This window comes from Lepidochelys kempii, chromosome 4, assembly GCF_965140285.1.
Source record: "Lepidochelys kempii isolate rLepKem1 chromosome 4, rLepKem1.hap1, whole genome shotgun sequence".
NCBI lineage: Eukaryota > Metazoa > Chordata > Testudines > Cheloniidae > Lepidochelys > Lepidochelys kempii.
The window spans coordinates 46351778-46371324 of NC_136383.1; positions in this window are offsets into that span (position 1 = coordinate 46351778).

Genomic DNA, 19547 nt, shown 5'->3' on the forward strand with positions numbered 1-19547 from the left:
GAGGATTCTATCTGGAAGAAGAGAAGTTGACAGTTACATGAAAATACTAGAGCCTCATATGAAGGTACAGTAGGTTTAGAGGGAGGTAGTAGAAGTGGAGAAGCAGCAAACTAGATCAACAAACTTTTAGCATGAGCAAGCAAACTGAAACAGGTGAGAAAGAAAAAAACAAACAAAAATGTATCAGAGTCAAATGACTGGTTTCCGTGTGTGTGTGTGTGTGTGTGTGTGTGTGTGTGTGTGTGTGTGTGCATGTGACCCAAAATGCAGAATATCTCTTTGTATTATAGCTTTTTTTTTTCCTGTTTGATCCAGGAAACACACATTGTACAACATGCACATTGTGTGATTCAAGCGTCTGTCGTGGAAAACCCAGGCAGCTTAAGTTGTAAACTCTGAAACATTTCTTAAAGGTGGTGTACACTGTTGACTGGGGATAAAAAGACTGCAGTGAGGATGGTAGTCACTTGTTAAAAAACAAAACAAAAGCCTGTGCTAGAAAGTAAAAGCAGGACAGCTGAAATCACATCTGGCATGGATGTGCACTTGTCACCATCTTCCTCTAGTTCACAATGAATTATATAACAAGTATGTAAGCAAACATTTAACCATGTGGTACTTGTCACTCATTCTGAGCCCCTTAACATCAAATATGTGGAAGAGTGATTTGTAGAACACCAACTAATGCAACAATTTGTGGCAGGGAAATAAAAGTCATCTGCATTGGCACCACAGCAATGTGGGGATTACATAATTTCCAGTTACTTACTATCCTACTACATTTCTACCCAGGATTTTGTGAATACGGGTGTTGGGGGGGGACATCAGGTGGGAACACAACTGTGATATCATGTTCTGTCTTTTTTTTTCCCTTTGCCCCTTCAGTGAAGCACTGTGGATATAACTGAAGAGTATGTTTTAAGAAAATGGATGTTATCTCTGATATATGAACTAATTGTCAATCTATTGATTCTAACCCTATATGCTCCCTATAAGAAAAAAGTAGTTCCCTAGTGAGTGAATAGTTCCCTGAGTTGAACAAGACCATATCACAGCCAATTCTTGCAGGTACTATCAATTCACCCCAGTAGTGCCTCATTGCCTATCAACTTTACCAAGGGTTCATCACAGCTCTAATATGGTTGGTCATGTGGTAAGAAGAACACAAGATAAAGTATAACTCATTCCTCATTCATAAATCTTTTTATCTGTAATTAAGTGTGCAACTATCATGTTCAGGCTGCTAAGGAGAATCTTTGACCATCTCTCCAAATGTCAAAATGTTTTTTCAATTGTCCCTGGAGGTTCACATTTGGAAGGTTAAGATGCCTTTGCCAGCCAGTCAGTTTTTTCCAAGCAAGAGCAGAGAAAAATATTGATGAAGGACAGGTCATCACACACATCTGCAAATCTTTGCAGGGTCATGCAAAATGCCCTAGGTGTCTAGAGCTATTTAAAGCAGGAACTCTTGACAATCACTGCAAACATTGCTTGCCTCAGTTGAAACCATCCAAAGATAAAGTATCTTTAGAAGTTACTCTTTATCAGAAGATTTTAAAAAGGATTTTGAAGAAAAGTCTAACTGTGTTGCTAATGTTCTGGAAGATTATATGTTTCTAAAAATACCATAAATAAATGATCTTTTAAAGCAGAAGCATAAATGCTGGTTGTTATTTGATCCCCACTTAAAAAAAAAAACAGTATTAAAGGCATGTGTTGTCTAATAATGGAACAAAAAGTTCTTTCATATAAAATTTCCTATATGGCAGAAACATGTGACCCATAAAGGAATTTCTCCTACTGTCACAAGGGAAACTGTTGCTAGTGGTAGTGAAAATTCTGCTACATAAGGAAAAGAATCAGAAAGAATTTTTTCTTCTTCAGCAGTTCCCTGAACAATTGTCAGATCCTTAAAATCAGTAAAGCTTGTGCTACTTTGTTCAAATTCATTCTAAGGATGATTGTGTAAGGAAATAAGTGGGGAAAAAGAATAAACACCCATTGTTGACCCCATAAACATCTGGTTTTATGACACAGACATAGTCATGTGCCCTGGCAAACTCCCTTTAACTGATGGAAGAAGAAAGAATTCCTTTTACAGGGGCAAACCTAAGCATTATTCTCCCAGTAACTTTTCTAAATGGCTCTAAGACAGTGGTGACCAAACTTTTCCTGTCACTCCCCACACCCCATCAGTAATGGAATCTGTCCGTGCCCCCCCCTCCATTACTGCACAGTTGGTTCAGTGGAGAAGCTTGAGCTGAAGGAAGAGCTGGGGGCAGAACTGGGGATGGGGGAGGAACTGGGGCTAGAGGTGGAGCTAGTCTAGGGGTGGACCAGAGCTGAAGCTGGGTTGGGGGCAGAGCAGGGGGTGGAGCGGAGCTGTGGCTGGGGTTGGGGCTGGGGTTGGAGCTAGGATGAGGGTGGAGCAGAGCTGGAGCAGGAGTGGGGCTAGGTGGCGCTCACTCACTGCCCCCCTGGCATAGGCCCCACTGCATACCCCCCGCAATGTTCCTCAATGGCCCACTGGGGGGCAAGCCCCACAGTTTGGGAACCATTGATTTAAGTGCATTTTATTGTTGGTTTTGATTCTAGGAATGTCCCAGAGCAGGAATTGGCAACCTTTGGCCCCCTGGAGGGCCGGGCTGGTTTGTTTACCTGCCGCATCTGCAGGTTTGGCTGATTGCAGCTCGCGTTGGCCGCTCCAGGCCAATGGGGGCTGCGGGAAGTGGCGGCCAGCACATCCCTTAGCCCACTCCACTTCCCTCAGCCATAGGTGCCAACTTCTGCTGACGCTGGTGGGTGCTTGACCTGCTCCTGCCCCACCCTGACTCCACCCTGCTCCGCCCCCTTCCGCTCCTGCCCTGTCCCCATTCAACCCCTTCCCCAAAGTTCCAGCCCCAACTCCGCCCCCTCCCTGCCCCTATTGGACTCCTTCCTCAAATCCCTGCCCCAGCCCCACCTCTTCCCTGCCTGCTCCCCTGAGTGAGCCGTGTTCCCGCTCCTCCCCCCCTCCCTCCCAGAGCTTGTTATGCCATGAAACAGCTGTTTTGCGATAAGCACTGGAAGCTTGGGGGAGAAGCAGGGATTCAGCGCGCTCAGGGGAGGAGGTGGAGGTAGAGGTGAGGTGAAGCGGAGGGGTGGGGAGGAGAGCTTGGCTGCCGGTGGGTGCAGAGAACCCACCAATTTTTTCCCGTCACAGAGTCGGCGCCTATGCCTGCATCCCCCATTGGCCTGGAGCTGCAAACCGCGGCCAGTGGGAGCTGCGATTGGCCGAACCTGCGGATGTGGCAGGTAGACAAACTGGCCTGGCCCACCAGGGGACTTACCCTGGTGGGCCACGTGCCAAAGGTTGACAATCCCTGTACCAGAGCATGATAGCTGAGTATAACAAGTATGGATAAAATCCTTTTTAACAATAGTTTAGTTATCTGTAAAATTCAAGTAGTGTTAGTGGTTGGTTTGTTTTGGTTAAACCATAGTCATGGGTAAATTGTTTAGTTAACAGTCCTTTTAAGAGTGAGACCAGAACTGTTATGCCTCCAATGAGGCAACACTTACTCTACATTTTGCAGTATATGTACACATTCACATACTATTCATGGATTTTACGGCCTCATGGGATCATTAGATCATCTATTTTGACCTGTATAACTCAGGTAATAGAATTTCACCCAGTTACCCCTGCATTGAGCCCAATAACTTGGCGTAATTACCTTCCTAAGCGATCACTCTAATTTGACCTATCAGTCCTCATCCTCTAAGGAAACCTATACCACACTTCAAAAGATGAGCCTATGAGCTTAAATTCATAGCTTTGCTAGATACTAAAAACCATGAACAGAGACACTGGATTTATGGCTTCTTACAACGATCTATAACCCACTGTTACCCCCCCCACACACACACACACACCCTCCCTCAGCTGCCTTTCCCTTCCCCCCTTTCTTTCCCCCTTAGGACAGGAGGGGTGTTAACAGACGATTTCATCCTGAATGGCCCCTTGAAATATGTGTTAATTACTTAGAATAAATAATCTGTTCAACCTTGTACTTAGCTGGGACACTCGGAGTATGTTTCTCAGACCTAAAGAAGAGCTCTGTGCAGGCTCAGAATCTTGCCTCTCTCACCAACAAGAGTTGATGCAACAAAAAATATTACCTCACCCACTTTGTCTCTCTACCTTCCAGAGAGGCATCCAGTCTTGATATGAAGATGTCAAGAAATGGAGAATCCATCATGTGTCTTAGTAGTTCATTCAAATGATTAATCACCTGCACAGATTTTTTTTTAAAGTGCCTTATTTCTGATTTTAATTTTTCTGGCTCTAACTTTCAGCCCTTGCTCCTTATTATATTCACTGTGAAGTAATTATTTTCATGACAATAATAACCAGTCAGAATTTCAAATGTATCTACTATTTTCAAGAAGTATCTCTTTAAGGATGCTAATTTGGGAAAGAGGCCACAGCAGTGCCCTTTATTCTTTGAAAGTGAAGGGGTTGGACAGCAAACACCCTATCCGATTATTGAACTTTTGAACTCTCCCCCGTGGAATTTTCTGTCATTTTTTTAGTTACTTAGACTCAACAGGCAATATTCATAACTTGATTAAATCAAAACTCATTTTAAAGGGAAGGCTTTGTTTAAGACAGATTTTCATATATTTACAGTGGCATATGGGAGTATTCCTCAGTTGTTGTACATTGATTTGAATGGTTCCCTGAGGCTTAGAGAGTTTGTTTTTAAGGGAAAAAAATCAATGGATTTGCAGTGGCCTGATTTACTGATTTACATGGGTGGATATAGGAAAGTTCCTGGTTGTCACTTGATGAATAAAAAATCAGAGGCAATAGCAGACTGTGGTGTAGATCAGCTTTATGTTGGTCAGTTTTCTCAAGAACAATTTGTATGTGGAAGCAGAGTCCTGGGCATCATACACCTTAGATATTATAAGGCAAAAGATATTTGTGGGTGTAATTAGATTTTTTTATTAATATCTCCACGCTGAAGTTCCTCAAGTCTTCATATGTTTGCTGAGCTACTCCCAGGATTTAATAATGTGACCATTTTTTCTTTGGCTAGCAGCTTGCCCCCAAACCATGTTTGCACTTTTTGTGAAACTGGCCAAAACTTGATTTTGTTGTTCCAAATTCACTTATATTGAGATATATATATATATTTCAAAGCTGCAATAGTTATAACTTATAAAAGCCAGAGCCCAAAATGTATATTTCTGCTTTTTTTTGTAATGTAATATTACTCTGTGAGGGATTGTATAATGGATTGAAATTGGTTCTCAGTATTCCTAGACAGATAAAACTTGCAAATATCAGCAAAACAATTGTTGGCTGTCTTTTCTTCTTTACTATCAAAAATATATTACTACTTTATTTTTATTACCGCTTGGTAAGGACATGAAATGAAAAGGCAATTTTCATCTAATGTGAACAATGCATCTTCAGAATACAGGTCTGATGCTGTGAAAACTTGTGTGAGTAACTGTCACCATTCCCCAGTGGGTCACAGATGAGGATGCCGGATTCAGGAAAAAGTATTCAGAAATAGGCAGATTCATCTCAGACTGGTGGTTATTCTATCATTAGATTATACCATGCTAGTAACAAAGTAAACTTCTATCTCACCACACTGGTTAAGAAGTCAAATATGCAGTCTCCTACCCAGATACTAGACTTTATGGTGAGTGATTACTGAAAACCACTTTCATGAAACAAAGGGTTCTTCTGATCTCCAGAGATCATCCATATAGCCAGGTCAGTATATAACTTAGCTCTTACCCAATAATCATGCTGATGTCAATCCCTTTAGAAACTAAAATGGAAAGGTTTATTTAAATGAGAAAAGAAGAAGATAATTAAAATGATTAATAGATTGTATGCATACAATAGTGGCAATGTTATTATATCAGGTTTGCAGCAGTGATCTTATAGACTGCATGCTTGTAAAGTCTCTGTTAACGTCCAAAAGATTGAAAGGTCCTCAGTCCACAGTTCAAATGTGCTCCTTTTAGTTGTATGTCCACAGTACAGAGAATCAGAGCAGGAAAGAGGCAACATGGAGATGTTTCAAGGGTCTTCTATACCCTCTGCCATGTGCTTGGAATTTTACTGTCCCAAAACAAAGCTCACAGCATAGTTTGTGGAAAATTATGGCACAAGACAGAGTCTAGGGTCACAAGAGCAAGCCACATGTCCTTATATGGCTTGCTGACTCACAGGGACAACCATTACCCATATTCTGGCTGGGGTGTCTACAGGAATGCTCACTGGGTGAGTGAGAGGAGCTTCTTCTATGGCCCATTGTTAGAATAAGTGTCTTTTAAGGGTCCATTACACTTGAATAGTCCATTCACAATATGCTGGCCAGACTGGATGTAAAATACTTTGTGGTTGTTACCCCAGGAACAACACATTTAAGATAAAGCTACATAGCCAATATTCATAACTTCAGATATAGTGATGATACATGGATTTAAACAGGATAATCATCAACATTTTTCCAGTGACACCTTACAAGGCATACTTTGTACAAGAGTTGTTGCAATTGTCTAAAGTGGCAATATCAATGGTATACATGGTCATGCTTCTATCATACAGCATCACAGTAGCCTTTGATTGCTGTGATTGCTCCCAGTGAAGTCACTGGCACTCCCCTTGTGAGTAAGGGTTTGAAAGATCAAGGCCACGGGGCATTATACTTTTCCAGTTCAAGTAGTGGAAAATGTATGTGGGACAGGAAACGGGAGTGAGAAGGAAATTTGGGGAACAATGCGGTAGTTTATCAATGTAGGTGTAGTGTGGGACCCAGTAGAGGATTATCTAAAAGGAAATTTGCTCTCATATTTAGCATCCTGTTATTACTGCACATTTGATTTTTTAATGTAAAGATGTTTATAATTGTGTAAATTGTTCTTTAAAAGGTTGATATGATTAAAATGCAGAGGCATGAACTTTTTCCATAATAAAGATGAGAGCTTAATTTATGTTTCAGTATATTAATTCACTTTTAATCACTGTGATTTGCACATGACTGAGTTCAAAAGAAGATCATACAATTATGCTCATTCACTACATTTTAATTTCATCTTGTCTCAAAAAATACTGAACTGCTCAGAAACACTATACTTGACCTTTTACAAGTATGGTCTCAGGAACAACACTTCAATTATAGGAAGATATACTGAATTAATTATTTATCCAAAATAGTATATGTAAATGTAGGTATAAACAATGGGATGTACACGTGAACAGTTCACGTGAAGGTTATGACTTCAGAAACACCCTTATTTGTGCCTATTTTTTCAAGCCATAACCTAATTCACTGATATTCAAGGAATATTAATATTGTTAATAGTATTAATTTAATAAGTATTTTTCCGTTGCCTGCATTCAGTGAAAGTAAACAAAGGGTTTCTGTCTTTTTACTGATATTGACTTGGCCACATTTTCTTTTCAGACAGGATTAATAAGGTTTTCCCACTTGGTCACATTGGATTTATTTCTCTTTTGGATGTTTTAGGTTCAGAAATGAGTGAGTCCATCCATACAAAATGTCATCTCTTAGTTTTGAGCACACATGCCTCTGTCACTATTCTTTCTCCCGTTTCCTCACATCTAAAATCCTACACATTAAACATTAGACTATGGATTTCCTTGAATTCTCCAAGTGAGTATCAATGTACCAATGTACCAATCAATACAAAATTATCCAAGTGAGTATCAATGTACCAATTATCTGAACAAGCTCTTCTTTACAGATACTATCCTGTAGATCAGAGAGGTTTGCTCAGAGCTGGTTTCCTCCAGTTTTAACCAACTCAAAATCCAAACCAACACCCATTACTCCACATGAAGTTTTGAGTATTCAATTCATCCTCTAGACCTCCCTCTTAAATTCATCCACTTTATCTTCATAATCCATCTCATCAAGTTTCCTATTTGTCCTCTCCTCCACTTTCTTATTTGTTGCTCCTCCATTCCATGAATTATGTCAGGATTATCTGCACACATTTGTAAGCTTCACAAACAAATGTCTATGGGTAACCTTTTCAAAATGTCTTCAGTCCTATTTTCAGCTATGAGTTAAAAACCTAAATCTCATTGAAAGTCAGTGGACTTAGACTCCTAAGTCACATGCACACTTTTGAATATTTTAATCTATAGCTTCCATAGGTTGCATGAAATACATTCCCTGAACACATCTATAAGGTGACTACACTTTTCTCCTTAAAGCTTTCTTCAAGATACTCCTGCCATGATGCCCATCAGAAATAAGCCAATTAATAATGGGATTTCCAGCTGAACAGAGAAATGTGACAGGAGCAGCTTCTTTTAACCCACTCTTTTGCCTCCCAGCCAGGATCTGTGTCTTCCTGGCTATGTAGCTACTGCTTAACACACTGCAAGTACTGCTGGAATACAAGTTATAAATAACAATAATAGTTGATGGACTATATTAATACATCTAATCCATTAATTCCATGGAAGCCGGTTGTAATCAGCTGAGGGTTTTAGGCACTCTTTATACATTTCTGAGATTTAGTACTTATAAACACAAGTCTCAGACAGGACAATGGGAGCCTAATAAAATCAGAAGATTAAAAATCACAAAAAAGTAAGCTCAAACAATAAGAAGCAGAATGGCAAACAATTAATTCAGATAAAACTGAGCTTTTCAAAGAGTATTGACACAGTGATGCAGACTAAATATAACTCATCACAAAGCTTTGATCATCCTCAGATTGAATCCAAATCATTAGTAAGCTTCAGGAAAGAGACCCATTCCTACCCTTTTCACTCACTCCTAACGTCTCTCATCTCACACAACAGAACCTCTGACTCTCCTTCTTGGAAACTGTTGTTATAAATGAGAGGAATGAAGTCAGGCATGGTGGTGATTCATTTCACTAAACTCTTGGATAAGCAACCGTACATATTCTCATCCATACTGATTACAAAGCTTCAGAGCTCACCTATCACAAATTTACACTGAAGATCTGATGAAATCAATAATTTGGTTAAAACCATTTAAAATTCAAAAGACACGAACTAGAAATTGCTTTTCATAAGTTTAAGAAACTTAGAAGATATTTGACCAGATATTCTTGGTGTGTGAAGAATCACTAAGAACTAGAAATGTCCAGTACATTAGAAAATATGGGCTATATTCATGAAAAGGAGTTATTTCCACCTTGTGCTGGTAAGTCATAAGGACAAGTGCATTATGGAAAGTGTCAGCTAAGTTTCCTCATTCCTTTGGAATTTCTATGCATATTTTCATGTAAGTCAAGTTCTCATAAGTATTTTAACATTCTTCCTCGGTTTTAATATTTTATAAAGGAGAGTGGTTGACATAAGGAAAATAGCATTAAAACTAGATGCAATTCTAAGAGTGAATACGGAGAGGCATAAAGAAAAAGAGAGAAAAAGCATGTTTTGCTTTAGCTCAGCCAGATTTCTATGACCTGGGTCCGTATAACTCCAGTTTCACTGCTGTGGCATTCTGACATCCTGAGTAATGGATAATTCATAACTTTGGGCTGATCTTGGTGCAGAAATGGGACTTGAAGTGCAATAAACACATTTCAGTTAATATACTTTTTGGGGGAGGGATAGGAAGGGAATTATCCAGCTTCTGCCCTTGTCCTCCACTGAATCCTCCTTTGGCCAAAGTCTCTAATGACTTGTTCTTAGCCAAATCTCTGAATCAGTACTCTACCCTCATCCTTTTTGACCTATCAGACACATTTGATACAGTTGACCATGTTCTTCTTGAAATTTTGTCCTTCCTTCATTTCTGTGACTTTGTCCTCTCCTGGTTCTCCTCCTACCTCTCTAATGTCTCCTGAAACATGTCTTTTGGAGTATCCTTCTTATCCCATCTCCAGCTTCATGTGGGATAACACAAGGCTCTGTCCTTTTTATATTCCTTTCACACCTTATCTCCAGGTAATCTCACCAGCAAACACAAATTCACCTACCATCTCAATGCTGATCTACTTCTCTATTCGATCTACTTCTATCTACTTTTGTCTCCTTCGGTCATATTAAAATGTTGGCCTGTCTCTCTGACCTCTCTTTGTGTATGTTAGACTGCCAGCTCAAGATCAAAATAGTTAGAATGGAGCTCTAAATCTTCTCTGAAGCCCTCCCTACTATGTTTTTTCTTGATCTCTGTGGACCCCACAACCATCCTGTTTGTCATTCAGGCTTGTTACCTGGGCATCATCTTTGACTCACACCTAAAACTAGGTTCTCACATCCAGGCTACATCTAAATCTTTCCAATTCCTTTCACATAATATCTCTAGGATATGGGCTTTCCCATCCATTCGCACAGCTATAACTCTTGAGGAGGCTCTTATCTTGCATCTCAATTACTGAAACATCCTTCTTTCCAGCCTTGACATATGCAGTCTTGACCCACATACATCCTTTTAGAATATTGCCACAAACACAAAGATCATTTTACTAGCCTGTCACTTTAAACATGACTCCTCTCTCTTTGAATCCTTCTGCTGGCTTCCCCTTTTCTATTGCAACTACTAAGCTGCTTGTTTTCAGTTTCACACCTTTATGTCCTTTCCCCACCAGACCCATCATTAAGGCTATGATTTCATCACTGAAGTTGCAGAAGACATGAAATCCATGACTTCCAAATACCTCCGTGACTTTAGCACCGGCGTCTGGGAGCTGTAGGGTCGCGCCACCTCCCACAGCAGCAGGGATCTGTGAGGTACCCCCACCATCTGAGGCAGCAGGCCCACTAGCTCCGAGCCTCCATGGGCAAGGGGTACCCTGCAGCTCCTGGCCATGGCTGGTGACAGGGGGACCCACACAGCTCTCAGTCCACAGCAGCAACAGGGGGATCCTTGCAGCTCCTCGGCTGCTGGGGTGGAGGCAGGGGGATTCCTGCAGCTCCCTGCTACTGGAGCTCTGGGCCCTCACAACTGGTTCCTTCCCATTTTATCATGGATATTTTTAGTAAAAGTCAGAAACAGGTCACGGGCTTCCATGATTTTTTTTTTATTGCCCGTGACCTATCCATGACTTTTACTAAAAATATCCATGACAAAATCTTAGCTTTACCTATCACCTTTCATTCACTATCAAAATGCCAAATCCTGCCTCAGATTTACCCATGATGCCAGCCTTCTTTACCCACTTGTTGCAATTTCAACTAAACACCTTTCTCTCATGCTGTCCCTCATGCTTGGAAGGAGCTATTCATAAACACCCACAAAGCTGCCTCATTATCCTCCTTCAAATCCTCCCTTAAACTCTCTTTTCCTATGATGCTTACAAAAAACTCAGCAACAGTTAGGCTGCTGGTGTGCTGAGATCACTGCCTTTCACACTGATCAATATTATCTCATTGTTTCCTTATATTCCTCCATATGCCTGTCTCTATACAGCTGTTGTTGGTCTTATACTTTGTCAAGGTTCCTCCCCCACTCTGAACTCTAGGGTACAGATGTGGGGACCTGCATGAAAAACCTCCTAAGCTTATCTTTACCAGCTTAGGTCAAAACTTCCCCAAGGTACAAAATATTCCACCCGTCGTCCTTGGATTGGCCACTACCACCTCCAAACTAATACTGGTTACTGCGGAAGAGCTGTTTGGACGCGTCTTTCCCCCAAAAATACTTCCCAAAACCTTGCACCCCACTTCCTGGACAAGGTTTGGTAAAAAAAGCCTCACCAATTTGCCTAGGTGACTACAGACCCAGACCCTTGGATCTTAAGAACAATGAACAATCCTCCCAACACTTGCACCCCCCCTTTCCTGGGAAATGTTGGATAAAAAGCCTCACCAATTTGCATAGGTGACCACAGACCCAAACCCTTGGATCTGAGAACAATGAAAAAGCATTCAGTTTCTTACAAGAAGACTTTTAATAAAAATAGAAGTAAATAGAAACAAAGAAATCCCCCCTGTAAAATCAGGATGGTAGATATCTTACAGGGTAATTAGATTCAAAAACATAGAGAACCCCTCTAGGCAAAACCTTAAGTTACAAAAAAGATACACAGACAGAAATAGTTATTCTATTCAGCACAATTCTTTTCTCAGCCATTTAAAGAAATCATAATCTAACACATACCTAGCTAGATTACTTACTAAAAGTTCTAAGACTCCATTCCTGGTCTATCCCCAAAGAAACAAGCATATAGACAGACCCAGACCCTTTGTTTCTCTCCCTCCTCCCAGCTTTTGAAAGTATCTTGTCTCCTCATTGGTCATTTTGGTCAGGTGCCAGCGAGGTTACCTTTAGCTTCTTAACCCTTTACAGGTGAGAGGAGCTTTCCCCTGGCCAGGAGGGATTTCAAAGGGGTTTACCCTTCCCTTTATATTTATGACATACTTAGATTGTAAACTCTTCAGGGCAAGGACTATTTTTTGATTTTGTCTTTGTAGAGTGCCTAATCCATGCTTTGGGCTCCTAGATGCTATTTAATATTGCTACAAATTTATTATTTATTATAATAATTATTATTACTATATTAAAAGTACTTTTTAATCAATGAAGAAAATTAAAAATCCACAAATGGAGAACTATATTTAAGAATTATCTTGACTATAGTGTAAGTCATCTTCAGTTCATTGCATAACAAATATGAAATAAAGGAATGCCAATCTATACCAGGAGATTTCCCAAGACCCCTTAAAAAAAAAAACAACCCATTAGCAAGGCAGGTAGGAGGGAAGCATGACATCTGTTAGGGATGTCTGAGTAAGACGTTTGTAATGTAGGAGTCCACCGTTTTTAAGAATGTCAGAAGTCCAGAAGTTACAAGTGGCAATTAGCAAAATCTTTTTGTGTTTGATTATTCCAAATGTGGCAGCAAAAAGTATAACTACTTAAATATATAAACTCATCCCTTAAGAATTTAATTGCATTAGTTACTCATATTGGCTTTACCTTGAAGTCTTTATTCAGGTCTTACTCATGCAGCACGCCCACTGATGTTCGTGGGTGTTTTACCTGAGTAAGGACCTGGTAAGACTTGAATAAAAGCTTCAAGATTTGGCTCATATGCAGCAAACTGCAAATGTTCTGATGACCAAAAGCATATCATTTGTGGATGATATGAACATTTTTCTTCTACATGAGTCAGAGGAAAAATTGTGCTTGTTCCTATAACTATCTCCTAATAATTCATCTTAAATATGTAGAACTGACACAGCAGTAGATATAAATGAGAACAAAATATGCTTACAGTTGGAACCTTTTTAATCAATCATCTAGTCAGAAAAATGTATGGAATGGTGTGCACACACTATATATGCATATATACTTTCTATTAAAGCTTTCAAAGGTTGGCGGTGGCACCTGGGTATATTCACAAATGTAGTTGTGCACTAGCTTTTCTCACTAAGGATCAGATTTTGATACCCTTGCTAATGCTGCGTGGCACCCTATTACACAAATAATCTAATTGAAGTGAGTGGTACTGCTCCTGGAGTACTGTGTTACTCGTGAGGATAGCAGAATCTGGCTCCAAATGCATATTTCCACAAACCAACAAGACACATTTGTATGCAGAATGACACACATTCATTAGCTACTTTTAGTTCATGCAGTTACCCATTTTGTCACATTAAATGTATGTTTTGTGCACCCACCAGAGGCAACCCCTAATACTGAGAATAACGCAAAAGTGACAAATTTAGAAAGCTTGCTCTTAAGGGTTAGATTGCAACTTTAGGCACAGCCCTGAGAAAGGGGTGATGTATAAGCTACACCACCACAGAAATAATTCCTGGGGACATTGTGACTTGGACAAAACTCTGAATCACAAATCCTCCTCTTTTTGATACTACCTATACCATCAACGCATCGCACAACCTTCACACTGGCTCAATTATGCTGGTCAGTGAGTGGGGAGGTGGAGCCAAGGCTTCCCCCATTCCCTAGCTCTCCCCACCCTACAACTAGCAGAAGGTTCAGGGGATGCATATGGTTTTACAGCAATCCCCTGGGTCGGATATATGCAATACATATCACCCTTCAGTGAACTAATATCTCTGCTGAGAGCCAGAAACCCACTAGTCACCATGATCATTGCAAAATGTATGTACAGATAATATTTAAGAAGTTATTTATCTATACTAAGAAGTATGTTTTTAAGGTCTTGGAGTTAAGGCAGGTCACCAGGAGATGACATATCTTGGAAATATTCCTTTCAGGCAGCAGGTAACAGATGCTTATCTTCCAGTTTCGCCATTTGTGTTTTGTATGCCTCACAACGTATGCCTATTTGCATACTTAGCAAAGGGCTAAATAATAGATTGTGAAATCTACAAGAGAGGAAATCTACAGGATGAAACAGGAAATAAAAGCAGCAGGGAGGTGTCCTGTTTAAAAATAAAGACAAATGATTGTTCTGATATATCTTGGAGTGCAAAGGAACACACTTAGGTTATGTCTACACTAGCAATTTTGTTGGTAAAACTTATGTTGCTAAGTGGTGTGAAAAAACACATCCCTGACCAACATAAGTTACACTGAGAGAAGTGCCAGTGTAGCAGCTCTGTGTTGACAGGAGATGCTCTCCTGCCAACATAGCTATTGTCACTTGTCGTGGGTGATTTAATTATGCTGGTGGGAGAGCTCTCTCCCATTGGCATTGAGCGTCTACATTTCACAATGTTTTGACCACACTTTTTGTCACTATTTCAAATATTGTGAAAATTTAGATTAAAAATGCATGCCACATTAAAAAAAATTGACAAATCTAAAATTGTTGATAATCTACTTATTTATGGGTTCCAATTGTCTGACCTAGAACAAAGATTATTGACAAAGGTCAAATCACCTGGGGTCAGTATTCACTGAACCTAATAGTTACACTTGCAATCACCACATATCTGTGCCTTAAGCTGTGGTGGTGTTCCATGGACTTCATCTGCTCTCTTACCTGTAAACTGCTCTCACACAGTCTATATCTACCAAAAGTATTCAGAGCTATTTATATAATCTTCTTTCTGAAGAAAGAAGCCTTGAATATGTCCAGATGGATAAAGAGGAGGAAGGACCATCTTGTTCTAGGAAAAGTAGGAGTCAGGCAACCTCCAGCAAAGACCCACACTTCCTGAGTGACCTTTTGCAGGTCACTTAAAGCGGATAGGTAGATATTTCCATTTGATAGATGAGGACACTGAAGACTATCTACCTCACTGTATTCATAATAATTGTAAATTAACTTGAGATCCTTGGATGTTAAGCATGACTATCTAAAACATCCTATTCATGCAGGAAGCTATGGGTGATTTCAATCGGTTCCATATATGCATAACCAGGGTGGAGTTTGGCTCTATGGCCCTGATTCAGCAACATAATTAAGCACGTGCATAACTTTAAAAACATGAGTAGCCTCATTAGCTTTCATGGGACTACTCAGCTGCTTAATAATATGCACATGCTTAAGTAGTCTCCCTCTCAGCTGGTGAGGTGAAGTTTCCCTCAGGTATATCAGAAATATATTAATTATGGCCTGGTGACAATGACCCTTTTTGTCAAATAGGGCTATTAGCACGAGTCCTGATTTCAAAGGCCTTCTTTATAGTCAATGACTTTAATGCTGTAATAGAAGCAAATGGATAGGGAACCAGGCATAGGGTGTCTCCACATACACAAAATGCTAAAACATGGAAATATGAAGATACCTTCCTAAGTATCGTAAAGGTCTGTAGATTTAAATAAATATACTGATAGATACTTGTGAAGGCAGCTTATGAAATGTGTTTGTAAACTGAAGACTCCAAATGTACTTGGATCTGAAGCTGATTTGTTAAGCTGCTTTTTATTCTTGGAAAAGCAAAAATATCTGGAGACTTTGATGGTAAAAATCCCAGTGTTATAGCCAAATTTCTGCTTAGTGAATTTTCTGGCTCGGCATCCCAAATCTACAAAAAGAAGTAGTAGTGGTGTCTTACAAGAATCCAAAATAAAATAATGAAATTAATAATGAGAAGTGGTGTGATGTACTGGAAAGATCACTGGACTGGGGCTCAGGAGTCTTACAGTCTATTCCTGGCTTTACCCCTGAACTGTTGTGTGACTTGGGGCCAGCTGACCTCTCTGTACCTCTGTTGCCCTTCCTAGCCTTTGTTTACCTTGTCTTTTTAGACAGTAAACATTTCAGGCTATGGACAGTCTCTCACTATGTGTCTGCAATGCCCAGCAAAATGGGGTGCTGATCTTGGTTGGGACTTCTAGGTACTACTGTAATACTAATACAAATATAAATAAAAGGTTCCACCATCACCATGACACAAATAATAAGAACTGAAAACAACTCATCTACAGAAAATATGCCAAATCTGCCTACTTATGTGGCAGAGCGTTAGAAAAGCTACGTTTTCGGCCATGTTGAAGCATCATTGCTTTATGGTCTGTGGGCAGTACAATCACTAATTTTAGTTACTGTGCCGTAAATTGTTGATACAGACTTCTGAATGCATCTCGATGCATTGGAGCCACAGAAAAGGTCTGAATCAATTTTCTGACCTATGCTAAAATAGCAAGGGTCTATAATGGCTGTACATTGGGGAGGCACTTGTAGCACAGAAAGACAAAAGCAGAAAGAAACACACTGAAAGATGAATTTCTTAGGAAAGCAGCTTAACAAAGTCAACTACAGTGTAGAAATAGTTTAGTTTCATAGCTTCCATAAGCATAGAAGACATCTCTGGAGTCTTTTAAATAACTCACTGTATAATTTATTTCCGAAGGGCTGCATTGTGCCTTTAGACAAACTCCTGAGTATGGGGTGGTGGCATCATGCCAGGAGTAGCCCTGGAGACACTGGGTCCTGGAGATGCCCCTCTCATTTACAGTTCTCTTGCTGCTTCCTACTTATTATCCCCAAGAGAATCTCTGCTGCTCTACCAGCAGCCAAAGCCCCAGGCAGGATCAGCTTCAGTGGCCAATGTGTTGAGTGGAAGGCCCTTCCTTTTCTCTCCCATGTACACCTGCACACCCAGACACAAGATCCAAGTAGTCACTGCAAGGGAAGTTCTTATCCCACTTATCTGGTCTGTGTTGGCATGTAGCCCAAGTCACAATATAGCCCAAACCAAGGTCACCATTGTGCCTCTAGATACAGGTTTAGATCACCTACTGACTTCAGTGACAGCTACTTGTCATATAAACTTTGCTCCCTGTCAGATTAAAGCAAAAACGAGAGCGGAATAAATTTTATACAAGAATGACTATTTGAGCAAGACTACCAAACCATTGGGCTGACATTTGCTTTGTATCAAAAATAAGAGCAATCCAGTTCTTTAATGTGAATAATTTGGTTTTCTGCCTCTGAAGATATGGACTTTGAAACATACAGATATGGAATTCTTTCTGTCATATCCATCAATGAGTCATGTATTTCTCATTGAACTCTTTCTACTGAAGAAAGGTATTATATTGCCAGGTATTACATTGTTAAGTTTTAATGTTCTTTGCTTCTAGAAATTAAGGAATATTTTGGCATTGTTTTTGAAGTCTCATCTGGTAAAATATCACAGTGCCATGGCAATAGTTGTGAAGAACAAGACAGATGGACCTGCTGCACAGAAGCATTAAATAGGCATTTTTTCTATGTTTTCCAGCTAGTCTCATATAGACCTACCTTTTACTTAAAAAAAAATCAATTTAAGAGGATTCCACTGGATATTTGAAAAGTAGCCTGCTTTGCAGAATTTAATAGGATTATACTATTGATCCCATCTTTGCAATGCTAGCTAGTATTTTGTACTTGTGAACTGCAGACTATTATATGACTGAACACAAGGGAAGCGGGATTAGTTTGTCAAAGAATAAGCAGCTTTTCCTTAAACTGCCCTGAGCCAAGCCTATCTACCTGTTAACATTTACTAAGTGAGAGTGACTATCAGGTTAACTAAATCAAAAACACCAGTCGACTGGGATTGTGGCGGCATCCAACAAAACTAAGGTAAGTATTTACTTGGAAGGCCTCTTCAGAATTTTGTGCACTCTAGGTGGAGGGCAATTAAATGGTGCTTGCTGGGTTGTGTAAATTGCTATAAAATAAATGGTTTGAGTGCATCGGAAACATTCATCTATTTGTATTTAACCAGATTAAGAGCTACTAAAATTAAACACTTGGCCAGCAACACAGAGTCCATGTTATATGCCTATTTTGATGATTGTCCAAATATAAACATGAGATGTCTGTTGCTCCATAAAAGCTTAATGGAACAAATGTCTGTGATGCTGGCAGATCAGAAGACAGCTCATACCAAAGCCCCAGGCCTCACCTGAACATTGACCAATACATAGCTAGAAACCAGTCTGGCTCAACCATGTGTTAGTATTGTTGAAACAGGTATTCGATTCATAAAAATGTGTTTAGACTTTACGGAATGCTTGTAAGTTTCTGCATGCATTAATCTTACTTCTGATATCTGTATCCCATGTTATAAGGTGATATTTAAGTGTTTGCCCTGAAACTGTAAACCAACAGTCAGGAGAAAGCACGAAACCACAAGAGGAGTTAGCACCTGCCCAACAAAAGAAGTCCCATAGACACAAAACAAACCACTGTGGAACATCAGAGGATAAAATACTTTGTTGATTGCTTCCCCTCATATACAACCATGAAGAGTACTCATCCCATCAGCTAGAACTCTTGGGAAGGGAATAAAAATTCCTGACAAGAAGAAACTGTATCTTTATACTGCTTGGACTCTGAGTGGCAAGGATTACTAGGCATAATCAAAAGATACCCAGTGCTTGGCCTGGGTTAGCCCAAAAGGACACATAAACCTTGCTTATGCTGAAGCCTCTATTACCTTTTGGAACCTCAGACCATAACTCATTTGTGTGTATGTTTACCTGCGTTAATCTTGTAAATAAAATCTAACATGCAATTGACATGAAGTAAGTGACTGGTCCTTTTGGGGCTGGGAGTAACTTGTATATTGTTGTGAATTTTGGTGTAAGTGACCATCTATCATAAAAGGCAAGCTTGTCTAGATGGCAAGATAGATGGGAGTACCCAAGAGAACCATCTGTGACTCTATGGTTAGGTTCTTATAGTACTTGAGGAGTTTACACTAGATACTTGGTTGGTGTAATCGTAAGTAGAGAATTCACAACCAGATTGGATTTTGTCCCCTGCTTCTCAACAGTCTACCCTGAAGTTGGTACTCATGCTCTTGAGACAGCTTGACAATGTCTATTGGGCAACATCTCAAAGAGTGCATTTCATAATGAAATGTTTTCTGATGAGCTGTACACAGTGTTTTTAGGCAGGTAGTTTGGTTTGGCTAGGGGAAGTTTTTTTCTGAAGCTGAAACTCACCTGCCTACACATATACATGCTGGCTATTAAATAATACTTTATTGACATACATTCACATAAAGCAATACACCTTTTGAAATGGAGGGTTTCTCCACGATGAAAAGCACCTCTAAGAAGTGAAGTTTCCAGAACGTTTTTGTATGCAACAGTATTAGCCCTGTTGGTCCCATGATATTAGAGAGACAAGGCGGGTGAGGTAATATC